Below are 13,483 nucleotides of genomic sequence, written 5' to 3' on the forward strand. Positions count from 1 at the left end.
TGGCATGTTAGTCAAAGACAGTTCCCAGCCTCCTTCCTTCCTCTCTCCTCTCCTCTTAAGGGCTGATGTATCTGCATGCAGTACAGGAAGGTCTCGGCTTCTCTCTGCCTTTGTCCCTCTGTAGGGATGATCAGGAAAGTGTACGTGGGCCCTGCCTTCACCGTGACTCCAAGGCAGTGTGCCTCTTGGGGACTTCTGGGTCGTTCTCACCTCCCCACCACGGGGTCATCTTCCTGGTCCAAAACTCACCAGTTACCACATCAGGGCAGAGACCTTCAAAGGGAGAAAACGTTTGTGTTTCTGTCCCACGTGTTTCAGCCAAGACCCTTGACATTTCAAGGGGACTGCTGCCCGTGTAAAAGGCTGCACTTTTCATCAACATCTAAGAAATTTAATACAATAAAATACATAACATGAATACAAGGAAAATTATTATTTTTTTTAATGTTTATTTCCTTTTGAGAGAGAGAGAAAGACAGAGAGAGAGAGAAAAACAGAGCATGTGTGGGGGAGGGGCAGAGAGAGAGAGAGGGAGAATCCAAAGCCCACTCCAGCTCTGAGCTGTCAGCACAGAGCACAGCCTGGGGCTCGAACTCATCAACTGGGAGATCGTGACCTGAGCCGAAGTAGCTCAGGTAAGCTCAGGTTAGCTCAGGTTAGCTCAGGTTAGTCGGTAGCTCAACCAACTGAGCTACCCAGGTACCCCGGAAAATTATTTTTTAAACAGAGAGCTAAGATTCACAAGTCATACAGACCAAGTAAAAATCTTTTTTCTGCAATATTCTAACTTTGAAACCTTGATCATATTACTTCTCTGAGACTAATCTTCAATATGTATAAAATAGAGATAGTAACATCCCCAGCCCTACAGAGTTGATATGAAGATTGAATAAGAAAATTCAGTATGGCATTCAGCATATGTAGTAGTGTCTAACACTGAGAAAAAGAGTAAAGGTATGAAATAAGTATTATATCTAGAAACCAGGATAACATTTGGGGAAGATTTAAAGAAAGTTTTTGAAATAGAATATTACTTTAATTAAAACAAAACCATGTACCTTGTTTTAGTGTTCATATGTGAGTATAAGATACATCGATACATGTATCCAAATGAGTATAACTACAGTTTTTTTAGCATAACAGTATGGATGAATTCTCACAATACACTTAATGTCAGTGATCATAATAGTAAATGCCATGAAGAAAGGAGAAAATTGAAAGGCAACAGAAATGAAAAGCAATTCAGATAAGCAATCCTGATAAAATATGAAGAAATTGTGTTACAAAAATCCATTATTTCATCCCCACCCCAGGCGGTTACCACCTTCTGTCTTTTTCTTTCCATGCAACTCACTGCCTTGGATTTAGCTGCAGTTTACATTGGTAAAGGTCACCACTGTGGTATCTACTTAATTGGACAAGGATGATTTGGTTTTTTTTTTTGTTTTCTGTGGGTTTTTTTTTCTAGTTTGTTAGAAACGCCAAAGTCATTCTAGGGCAACAGTCAACAGTGACCCTATTCTGCAGCTTAAAGGCATCCAAGCGAAAAATGTATTCTGTTTGGTGCCCGGCAGTTTAAAGCAAAGTGGATTTGTATTTCCCTCTCTTTTGCCAAAAATCTGTTGCAGTGCAATTTCCAAGAACTCTCAAAGTAGTGCACCTGGAATCATCAGAAGACCAAAGGTTCTCAACCTAGGGTGTATTTTTAATCATTGGGAGTTTCACTAACACCTGAGTGTCAACACTCAGAATTCTTATACAATCCAGCAAAAGAGCAGAGTAGTTTGGGTATTATTCAAGGCTCCCCGATTATTCTAATTTACAGCCAAGTTTAAGAACTGTTAAGATCCTTACTCTAAGAATGCGGAAGGAGTATAAGAATTAAGCCTGCACTTTGCACGCACTTCCCTGCTTCTAGAAGAGATTTCTCAACCAGTTCAGAAGTTTTACACAGATCTGTTTTCTACCAGTTGCCTGTCATTAGCTACCCATTTAGTTACCTTAACATCTACCAGTTATTGGTGGTTTTCCATGCTACAGAAATATATTTTATATCTTGTGTCTAGGTTATTGTAAGGATAAAAAGTAACATATAAGTCTAAACCATTTTCGTAAAATTCTAACATTACAACTCAGGAGTTTTGTTTGGATTTCATTTTTGGTCCTAGGAGGTCTTAATGGCTTCTTTGATTACTCCCCAAGAAGATATGGCATATATGTGGCAACAAAGTTAATTTTAAGTTAAAAATACATCATAGTTTACATGTTATTATATGAATATACATGTTATATGTGCACAGAAATATTTGTAAAATTATGTTATAAATTATAAGACATACTTTATCTGGTAAATATAAAAATTTAACCAACAAGGAAGCTTTGATGTATTCTTTTCAGTGCTGGTGTGCAAGTTTGTACCCTGCAATAGTCCAAAGCCAAATCCTCATTAGCTCTCATTAATTCTTGATCCTTGATACATATACAATGAGAATATCACTTATAGAAATAAATTAGTTGAGCATCTCTATGAACTTCTTTCAAAGACATTTGTTAGAAACATGAGGATATAATTCATTTAATTCATTTAAGCTGTTGTGGCGTAAATCTCCTTAACTCACAATATTACATACACTACATACTTAGCACGTTACCAAAGTTACAAGAGAAACTGGACTACCAGGACCAAAGATATTACAGAGTGCATGAAATTCTGACAGTGAGAGCCAAGGTTTTCTTTAGAAAGGAGTGGTTTTCTTTAGAAAACCATTCTACTGAAAGATAACATGAGAAGAGAGGTAATTTAAAATGCTCAAGACTACTCCTGAAACAATACTACACTGTATGTTAACTGCTTTGAATTTAAAAAAATACATTAAAAATGAATAAATAATAAATAAAATGGAGCATTCCTCAGCAATCAAAAAGAATGAAATCTTGCCATTTTCAACTACGTGGATGGAATTAAAAGGTATTATGATAAGTGAAATTAGTCAGAGAAATATACAAATATATGACTTTACTCATATGAGGAATTTAAGACACAAAACAGATGACCATAAGGGAAGGGAAGCAAAAATAATATAAAAGCAGGGAGGGGGACAAAACATAGGAGACTCATAAATATAGAGAACAAACAGGGTTACCGGAGGGGTTGTGGGAGGGGGGGATGGGCTAAATGGGTAAGGGGGCTTAAGGAATCTACTCCTGAAATCATTGTTGCACTGTGGATGTAACTAATTTGGATGTAAATTTAAAAATTAATTAATTAATAAATTAATTTAAAAGAAAAGAGTAAATAAAATAAAATGTTAAAGACATATTAAATGCAGATTGTGGCTCCAAGTTGCCATCCAGGGTGCTGAGTATTATAGGATATAACAACTATTTCTCCAACTGGGGAATGATAATCAAGACAATCAACACCTCACATATTCAATATTCCACTATTTTCTCGCTACCAAAAATAACTAGCAAATGATTTCAACTCTTTAAAACACACACACACACACACACACACACACACACACACAGAATGGGATGAAGCAGAATTCTCTCCTTCTTAAAAATGTTTCTAGAGCTGTTGAAATACTTATATTTATGAGATACCTGTTAAAAATATTCCTCTGGATTGTATCAGAAGAGAGACAGGGACCACTGGTAAGATACGGGACATGGTGTTAATTGGACTCAGGTTTTTTCTCTCCTGCTTCATCAGAGGCTGAACCCTCCTTGTTTGTAGTTTCTCCACTTTCTGCCAATAAATCTTCTTCAGTTTCTTGGTTAGACATTTTCAACAGTTTTTTTTCCTTTTGTCTGCACATTTTTGTCTGAATATTTATCCTTTCCTGCTGCCTTTTCTGCCTTTCTTTCCACTTTTGCAGGAGCTTAGATGACAAGTTCCCCTGCTGATCTCCTCCCAGGCTCCTGTTTCACTGCCCCTTTGGCAAAGCATTTTCTAATGCATCCTGGTGGCAGCAAGGCAGGGGCCATGTGCTGGGGGCCATATTATGACCAGAAACTTCATGAAGCTGTACTGTTGGCCTCTACCACTCCTCATGTTGCCACACAATCTTCTGGGGCCCACAGTGGGAGAACTAGAAGACTGGTTCCATTTTGTATTCCTGTATTTTCAATAACATTTTTAGACACTCATAAAATAGTAATAACTTTCATGGTGCCTCCAGCATGACAGAGCTTATGTTATTTCAAAGGCATTTTAGATTACCTTCTAGTTACCACTTGGCTATTCATAGGTAAGACAAGCCCCAATATACCCTCCATTGATTATCAATGAATGCAAGGGACATTTTGTCTTAGACATTAGAAGTTATTGTCCAACTTTTCTTTTGCCCTTTTAGATGCAATAAAAATTACTAATCCCCAAAAAACTGCATCTACAAGAGATATTTCCTTATTATACTTTCAGAATAAAAGGATATCTGTAATGAATTTAATCAGCTTGTTTCATTTTAAGTCAATAGTACTTTTCTTTTTCTCCAGGAATTTTGTATTCATTTATTTTTATATCTCCCAGCCACTAGCAGTCTACTAAAAGTTTTTTAACAAAGGAAATGTGAAGAAATTACAATTTTAAGAAGATAATTCCATTACAGGCATATCTCAGACATATCGTGGGTTTGGTTCCAGACCACTGTAATAAAGTGAGTCAAATGAATTTTTTCATTTCCCAGTGTATATAAAAGTTACGTTCATGCTATGCTGTAGACCACTAAGTGTACAATAGCATTATGTCTAAAAAATGTACATACCTTAAGTTAAAAATGCTCTATTGCTAAACAAAAATCAAAAGATAAAGAGACTTGAAAAGCATACAGAAAGAACCATTACAAAAAATGGAATAGTGATTACCCACAATGTAATAACCATTAGGCCAACGCCCGACTTTTCAAAAGCAATGATGGAAGCCAGAAAATAGTGGAAAAATATCTTCAATAGGCTGAGATAAAACAACTGCCAATTAGTCTATACCCCTTAAGAACTAGGGGGAATAAAAATAATTTTCAGACAAATAAGAACTGAAAGACTTTACTCCCAAAAGAGCTCACAGAAGGATTTTAAAGGAAGGATTTTAAAGGAAGGATTCAGTTGCAAAAGAAATGTGCTCAAAGATATCAGTAACATGTGGGCAAAATAAAGCAACATTGATTGTAATAATTGATTACATTGATTGCAATGTAATAAAAATCCATGGTAATAATTGGCCTAAAACACCATGATAGTAGCTTATAAGTAGTGAGAGGGTGATCAGAATTAAAACATTCTAGTCTTTGAATTTTCTGGAAAAGTAAAAATATTGAACGATGGCACACTGACAAGTATTCACGTTAAAATATTCCGAATAACCACACATCCATAAAAATATTGCTAAAAGATGCTAGCCATCAAAAAATAATTCTAGCCATCATCTAAGCTTTCAGCAAGTCATAATCACGGACTACAGAGAACCATAACAAATATGATAATTATGAAAAGTTTTGAAATATTGTGGGAATTACCAAAATGTGACACATTGATAGGAAGTGAGCAGACGCTATTGGAAAAATGGCACCGTTAGACTTTTTTGATGCAGGGTTGCCGCAAACCTTCAGTTTGTAAAAGAAAGACGGTATCTCCTAAGTGCAATAAAGCAACACACAATATACAATATGTACAACAAGGTACACCTGTGGTGATGTAGAGAGCATGTGGAGGAAGACAAGATGGTACCAGCAAACAAAATTGTTGGGAGATTAATAGCATTGGTGAGAGACAGTGAGAGAGTGGTGGTGGGAAGGGAGTGGAGGGGATGGATTTGAGAAGTGCCAAGGACATAAAATTTGGACAAACTTGTGAGGAATTGTGAGAAGACTAGATGATTCTTTAAAAGACATTAGTCATGAAGAGGAGGAATTTGGACAAATGTGGGGGGTGGGCTTCTTAGCAGGATGGAAGGAGATTGAGTACATTTTTAGTAAGAGAGAAAGGGAGGAATGAAGAAAGATAATGAAGACAAAACTTAGAGACGTATATTGAGGAGTCAAAATTCTAGAAGAAGTACCAAGGGATAGGAATATGATCACAAGGTGAAGAGTTGAATGTGGAGAGCACTAGGAACATAACCGACTTCTGAGATGGAAGATATGTTGGTTAAGAAGAAGGAAGTTATGGATAAATTTTGATGAGATGAAGGTCAGTTCAAAGGAGAAGCTACCCAATGGCCTTTAGTTCAGTAGTGAAAATTAAGCCCTTACTGTGTCTGGACAAGCTTCCTGTCTCTCTAGACAAATGCTTTGGAAAACCTTTTTACCCATCACCTGCAGACTAACTCCAATTTCTAAATTCCCTCTCTAGCACTCCTGTTAGTACCCTGTTTTGTTTGCCAGTCCCAGGGGAAAAACAAAACAAAACATCTCCTTAAGAGAGATGAAGTTAGGAAACATGAGGCCCAGTAAAATGAAGTATTGCTTCAAAGAAAATATAGCAAAGTAAAAATAATCACTATACTCAAAGATGATACAAACTAAAATTAACTAATTCAAAAAAAAATTAGCAAATTCATTTGCTTCCAGGAAAATGTAAATTTGTTAATATAATGCACTAAAGGATTAAAATCACCTAAAATACTCTAGTTTCCAGTGTATTAAAACCAACTTCTTAAAGATAGGGGTAGGTTCTAATCCATTCTGTCTATACAATATTGTAGACATGTAGAGAGAAACTAATACTGCTTTCTTCAGTTATAAATATATGCTTCTTTCTAATGGTCCTTTATAGGCACAGGCAAGTCCCCTTAGGTGAGCACTCCGAGTATGCTAGGCTCTCTCTTTACCATCACTCTCCTGGAAGCCTGTGTTGGAGTCTGTGAGTAAATGTTAGTTACTCAGACTCATGTGTGAGAGGATAGAATTTGGAATTCAACAGACCAATTGCAAATCCTGGCCTCTGCTAATTATTCACTGCACATATGAGATATTGAGAAATTAAACTGGAGATGGTGATTATTCCTATTGAAAGAGAGCTAATGTTACAAAACAATGACCTTGATAAACTAAAATGTGTAAGTGCTGAATTTGTACCGTGATACCTGGTATAAAGTATAACTAGCGTTTAAAAGCATAGATTCTAAAGGCAAACTACCTGGATTTGAATTTGTAATTAATCAGCTGTGTAACAAAGGCAGTTTTTAAAAAACTAATTTCTTACCAATAGCATGAGGATAATGCTGTTTTCCTCAAAAGGTTGTTATGGGGGCAAACTCAATATTATTAGTTTCAGACTAATTTGTTCTGATGAAATATCATGGTGTGTCCATCCCTGGGGAAGTGTCCATCACAAAATTCTACATGGAGTTTGACAATAAGAAAATAATTTGAGCATTTATCAAAAGAATTTCCATAAAAGAGCTTCCAAAAACGATAGGCAACATAAGATCTTTATATTTGCTGAAAGTAATTATTCTTGGTACTAGATCTGATGAAAGGCCAGAGAATTATTTGTCATCTTGATCCGCCCTCAATGCACTGTGAGTTGAACTTCAATGTTTCAAAGAAAATTAAAAATAGTAGCCTTGCTTTTCATCACTATATGAAGCTCTTTGATATTCAGGATTATGTGAAATTATAGACAGCGTTTTTGAATCTCCTAGAGGGCTGGTGTTAAGCTTTCCTATGACACGTTTAGTCTTCTTTGATCTCCTCTTTATGAAAGCAAGAATATTTCCTGAGGGTATATAGCTCCCTAACCTAGGAAGTTACTCAAATCAAGCATACTCAAAGACCAAACTTTTCTCTATTGTAGGCTATTGCATGGGTTCTGAATGCTCAATACTAATAGTAATAATAATAATAGTGATAAATTAATTTGCATAGTTCTTTATGATGATTACTATAAGTTTAATAGATTATCACAATAAATAGAGCAGATCTTACTGTAAGGATTTTACTTAAAAAGGAACTAAAACATGAACCCAGGGTTTTTTTAAACTTTTTTTTAACATTTTTATTTATTGAGAGAGAGAGAGAGACAGTGTGCGAACAGAGGAGGGACAAAGAGAGAGGGAGACACAGAATCTGAAGCAGGCTTCTGGCTCTCAGCTGTCAGCACAGAGCCTGATGCAGGGCTCACATTCACAAACCAAAGTCAAATGCTTAACCAAATGAGCTACCCAGGTGCCACATGAACCCAGGTTTTTTATGCTAAATTAGGGCGTCAAATCACCCTCTGAAAATGTACACTACTTAGAAGTTTAGAGATACTCGAACAAAAAGGAATGAGCATTTAAATATGTAGTGCTTTTTATGTTATCACAACACTTACATTTTATAGAGTACTTGCTCTGTAACTGACTTACACAAGTTTTGCACAAGTTTTCTTAGTTAACATCCAGAAGAACATTTTGAGGTGGTACTGATAATATTCTGATGAATATTAGAGAAAACTAACGCATTTATAGAGACTAGTGAGCCATCCTAAGTCTCAAAAGTAGGTCATTGGCAACTGAGGTTTCGAAGTCACCTGCCTTTGGCTCTAGAGGCTGAGAGCCTGACAATCACTTTACACCTGAAGATGTGGTTCTGGTAACAACCCCTTTGCATTTAGAAAAGAAGAAAAAAGGAGTAAATAGAAAAAAAAAAACAGAAAACAATTCATAAAATGGCAATAGTAAGTGTGTACTTATCACTATTCACTTTAAAAGGACTATTTAGTCATGGCGCGCCTAGGTGGCTCAGTTGGTTAAGCGTCCGACTTCGGCTCAGGTCATGATCTCACAGTTCGTGGGTTCGAGCCCCACATTGGGCTCTGTGCTGGCAGCTCAAGAGCCTGGAGCCTGCTTTGGATTCTGTGTCTTCCTCTCTCTCTGCTCTTCCCTTGCTCACACTTTGTCTCTCAAAAAAAAAAAAATGTAAAAAATGTTTTTTTACATTTCATAAAAGGACTATTCAGTCAAAACACATAGAGTAGGAAAATGGATACAAAAGCAAGACCTAATTATATGCTACCTATAACTGACCAATTTCAGCCTCAAGGACACATGCAGAGTGAAAGTGAGGGATAGAAAAAGATATTCTGTGCTTTTGGAAAACAAAAGAAAGCAGAGATAGCTGTACTTACATCAAAAAAAAATTGACTTTAAACCAAGGACTGTAAAAAGAGACCAAAAAAGTCATTATAGGAGTATGTGGTGGCAACATAGGTTGAGTGTCTGACTTTTAATTTCGGCTCAGGTCACGATCCCAGGATTGAGGGATTGAGCCCGTGTCAAGCTCTGCACTGAGTCTGGAGCCTACTTAAGACTCTCTCTTTCTCTCATGTCTCTCTCTTTCCCTCTACCCTCTCCCCAACTCATTCATACTCTCTCAGATAATATTTTAAAAGTCATTATGTAATAATAAAGGAGTCAATTCATCAGGAGACTATATAATTAGTAAATATGTACCCAAAATAGGAACACCTAAATATATAGAATTAATATTAACAAATCTAAAGAGAGAAATAGCAGTATAATATAATGCTAGTACAGGACTTTAGTAGCCCTCTTTCAGCAATGGATTTATCACCCAAACAGAAAAGGATATATTGAACCAAACAGACATTTACAGAATATGCTATCTAACAGAGGCTACATATTCTTCTCAAGCACACATGGAACATTTTCCCAGAAAGATAACATATTAGTCCACAAAGCAACTCAATAAATTTGAGAAGATGGAAATAGTATCAAGCATTTTTCTAACCACAATTGTATGAAATTGGAAAAGAATCATAAGAAAACTGAACAACTTACAAATACGTGAAGATTAAACAATATGCTCCTGCATAATCAGTGAGTCAAAAAAGAAAAAGAGAAATTAAAAAATATTTTCAGACAAGTAAAAATGGAAACACAATATACCAAAACTTAAGGGATGCAGTAAAAGGAGTTCTAAGAGTGAAATTTAGAGTGATAAACACTTGCATAAAGAAAAAAAAAAAAGATCTCAAACAACTTCTAACTCAAAAAACTAGCAAAAGAAAAAACTAAACCCAAAATTAGCAAAAGAAAAGAAATAACAAAGATCATAGTGGAAATAAATGAAATAGAGACTAAAAAGACAATAGAAAAGATCAATGAAACTAAGAGCTGATATTTTTTTTGAAAAGTTAAAATATGCAAAGCTTTAGCTAAACTTACCAAGAAACATAGAGAACTCAAATAAAATTACAAATGAACGAGGTGGCATTACAACTGATGCCTCACAAAAGGGATCATAATACACTACTACAAATAATTATACACCAAAAATTGGACAACCTAGAAGAAATAGATACATTGCTAGTAACACACAACCTACCAAGACTGAATCATGCTGAGGTAGAAAATCTGAATAGACCAATTACTACAAAGGAGATTAAATCAGGGATCAAAAACCTCCCAGCAAGTAAAAGTTCAGAGCCAGATGCCTCATTGGTAAATTCTGCCAACCATTTAAAGAGGAATTAATACCAATTATATTCAGAGTTTTAAGGAAAAAAATGAAAGGAGGGAATATTTCCAAATTCATGCTAGGCCAGAATTCTCCTGATACAAAAGTCAGACAAGGACACTACAAGAAAAGAAAATTGTAGGCCTATATCCCTGATGCAGAAATCCCCTACAAAATATTAGCAAACAGAATTCATTAGTACATTGAAAGGATCCTATACCATGATCAAGGGAGTTTTATTCCATAGGTGTGTGATTGAACATCCACAAATCAGTCAATGGTTTAAAAATCATATGATCATCTCAATAGATGCAGAAAAAGCATTTAGCAAAATTCAGGATCCTATTATGATAAAAAATTTCCACAAACTTTGTATAGAGGAATTCGATGTGATAAAGGCCACATATGACACACCCGCAGCTAACATCATATTCAACTGTGAAAAGCTAATAGCCTTTCCTTTAGGATCCAAAAAAGACAAGGATCCACTCTCACAACTTTTATTTAACATAGTATTGGATGTCCTAGACAGAGCATTTAGCAAGAAAAAGAAATAAAAAGCATCTAAATGGGGAAGAAAGAAGTAAACTTATCTCTGTTTGTAGATGACATGATCTTATACATAGAAAACTCTAAAGACTCCAGGAAAAATTGTCAGAACTAATAAATTCAGTAAAGTTGCAGGAAGGCACTTGTAAGCCTTCAGTTTTGATCTGCCACCTCCTGTTGATTCCGAAGATATTAAATATAGAATCTACGCTGCTGAGATACATTTGGAAGATTTTTTTTAAATCATTCAACAGTATTCCCTGTGGAGACAATTAATATTTGTAACATGCCCATACTACCCACATCTATCCATAGATTCAATTTACTGTCAAAATTCCGATGGCATTTTTCACAGAAGTAGAAAAAAAGCAAACCTAGAATTTGTATGAAACCACAAAAGACCCCCCAAAGCCAAAGCAATACTAAGAAAGAACAAAATTGGAGGCATCACACTCACTGATTTCAAACCATATTACAAGGCTATCGTAATCAAAAAAAGTATAGTAGTGGTATAAAAACAGATATATAGACCAGTGGAATAGAATAGAGAGCCCAGAAGAAAACAAAAACAAAAACAAAACAAAACAACAATGACAAAACAAACAAAATCAGCCATGTTTCTATTCAGGTAAACCTGAATTCAATTGTTTGTTACTTCCTAAACGATTTAATCTTTGACAAGTGCTTTGACATCTTTAAGAATCTGTTATCTCCTACAATACAATAATAATAACTTTGTAGGGTTGTAGGTAGGATTGAATGAGGTAATGTATTTAGAGCACCTTCATAAGTATTCAATTAATGTTAGCTTCTTATAAGTGGGTAGATTAAAGAATATCAGTTGAGTATATCCTTATATTATATACAAAATTAAAGTCTCTGATACTTCTGAAATTTCCAATGATACCACTAAACGGACACATAATAGTTGACAGTTTAATTCTCAGTAGTCAACTCCTGAGGACTTGGGGCATATCTTCATTATTTGAATTCCTCTAAAGTTCACCATAATGCTTCGTAACCAATAGCAAATATTTTATGAATGAACAAACAAATTAATGAATGAGAAATCTGAGAGAGGGAACTGTTCCACATCAGCCAAATTACAGTGTATTCATGAGTGGCTATATCTCTCTGAAAACTTCTTCACAACCATAACGTCATTCTATCATGGAGAATAAACATACTCTTTTTAGTGACAGCAACTGCTGTGAATTTTCATATTAAATACATGCTCTTTTCATGTTTCATCTTCAGTCATGTATGTGTATGTTGTGAATTTCAGTATCCATGATGGAAACAGCTGTGCCTTAATCTGGCCTACTATCCTGGTTAGTTACCCCCCTCAAGGCTAGACTAGAGTCAGTGAAAGTGAGCATGAGGTTCAGACCATTTGGTTTCCAATATAGTCTATAAAATATTCTAATTTTATTTTACAACAAAATAAAAAGCTGTGAATTTCCATGAATGTTTTTTTCATGGATAATGGTAAAACTACCATATTTAAGTTATCTGAGACACACCAATGTTTAGTTTTCCTAAATAACCTTATGCTTATTGTCCAGACTTTGATTAAAATGCAGAATGTGCCATGTGATCTCATGGAGTCCCTGAGAACTTTTAATTTTGCCACTGCTCATTCTCCATGGATAATTTTACCATTGGAGTCTAATCCATTCAGGAATCATTCCTGATAAAATTAAAACATATATAGGAGAACCCTTCCCATTACTTGGAGTACCACAGTATCAAAAGATGGAGTTTTGATAACAGAGTTTCCCTGAATGCTTATGTAAAGACCCAAGAGGCAACATTTCCTACTCTCTTCCTACAGGGTTGGCCATTTGTAAAGCCAACATTCACTTTATTTTCATGGATTAGGAATTCAATTTCCTCTTATTATTAGGATGAGGGTCCTTCCATAAATGTCAACCTGCTTTGCTGAGCACTTAAGAAATCCTGATTGACATTTTCCCAGGTCTCTCACTTTTGCAAAAGATAACATCCTCCTAGTCCCTATATGTTCATGAGTCCCTAACCTGAATAATAAGATAATGTAAATAATACTGATGCTTTCATTATTACCTGCTGCTTATAATACTATGTTTTAGATGAGTGATTTAAACTCCTTCCTGCTGACCTCCCTACACAGTTGTCTAAACCTGCCATATGCATTAGACATTATAAACATTGGACCCCACCATTTTACACCTCGGGAGTTGTCCCTATCTCTCTGAAACATCAGTTCTCACTTCTTCCTCATCCTTCCTGCTGATGCTGCAAAAGCCCCAGCAGTGGCCCAGTAAAATCCCAAATGCATTTTGTCACCACTGACATAGTTAAAAACATGCCCTTGGTCACTTTCACTGGAACCACATTACAAGCGGACATTCTCTAGCTTCGCCATATGCTTAATGTTTTGATGGCATAAAACAGATAAAATGTTTAACTTTCAACTTTAAAATGTGTAA

The 13,483-nt window shown here is 35.6% G+C and overlaps 1 protein-coding gene and 1 pseudogene across 3 annotated transcripts in view; one reads left to right on the forward strand and one right to left on the reverse strand.

Moving 5' to 3' along the window:
- The window catches only part of LUZP2 (leucine zipper protein 2), a 490,860-nt gene that overhangs the window by 426,954 nt on the left and 50,423 nt on the right, over nt 1-13,483 (forward strand). The gene's annotated exons all lie outside the window — the stretch shown is intronic.
- LOC122200225 lies at nt 3,678-3,990 on the reverse strand (annotated as a pseudogene).

Source organism: Panthera leo, chromosome D1, assembly GCF_018350215.1.
Source record: "Panthera leo isolate Ple1 chromosome D1, P.leo_Ple1_pat1.1, whole genome shotgun sequence".
NCBI lineage: Eukaryota > Metazoa > Chordata > Mammalia > Carnivora > Felidae > Panthera > Panthera leo.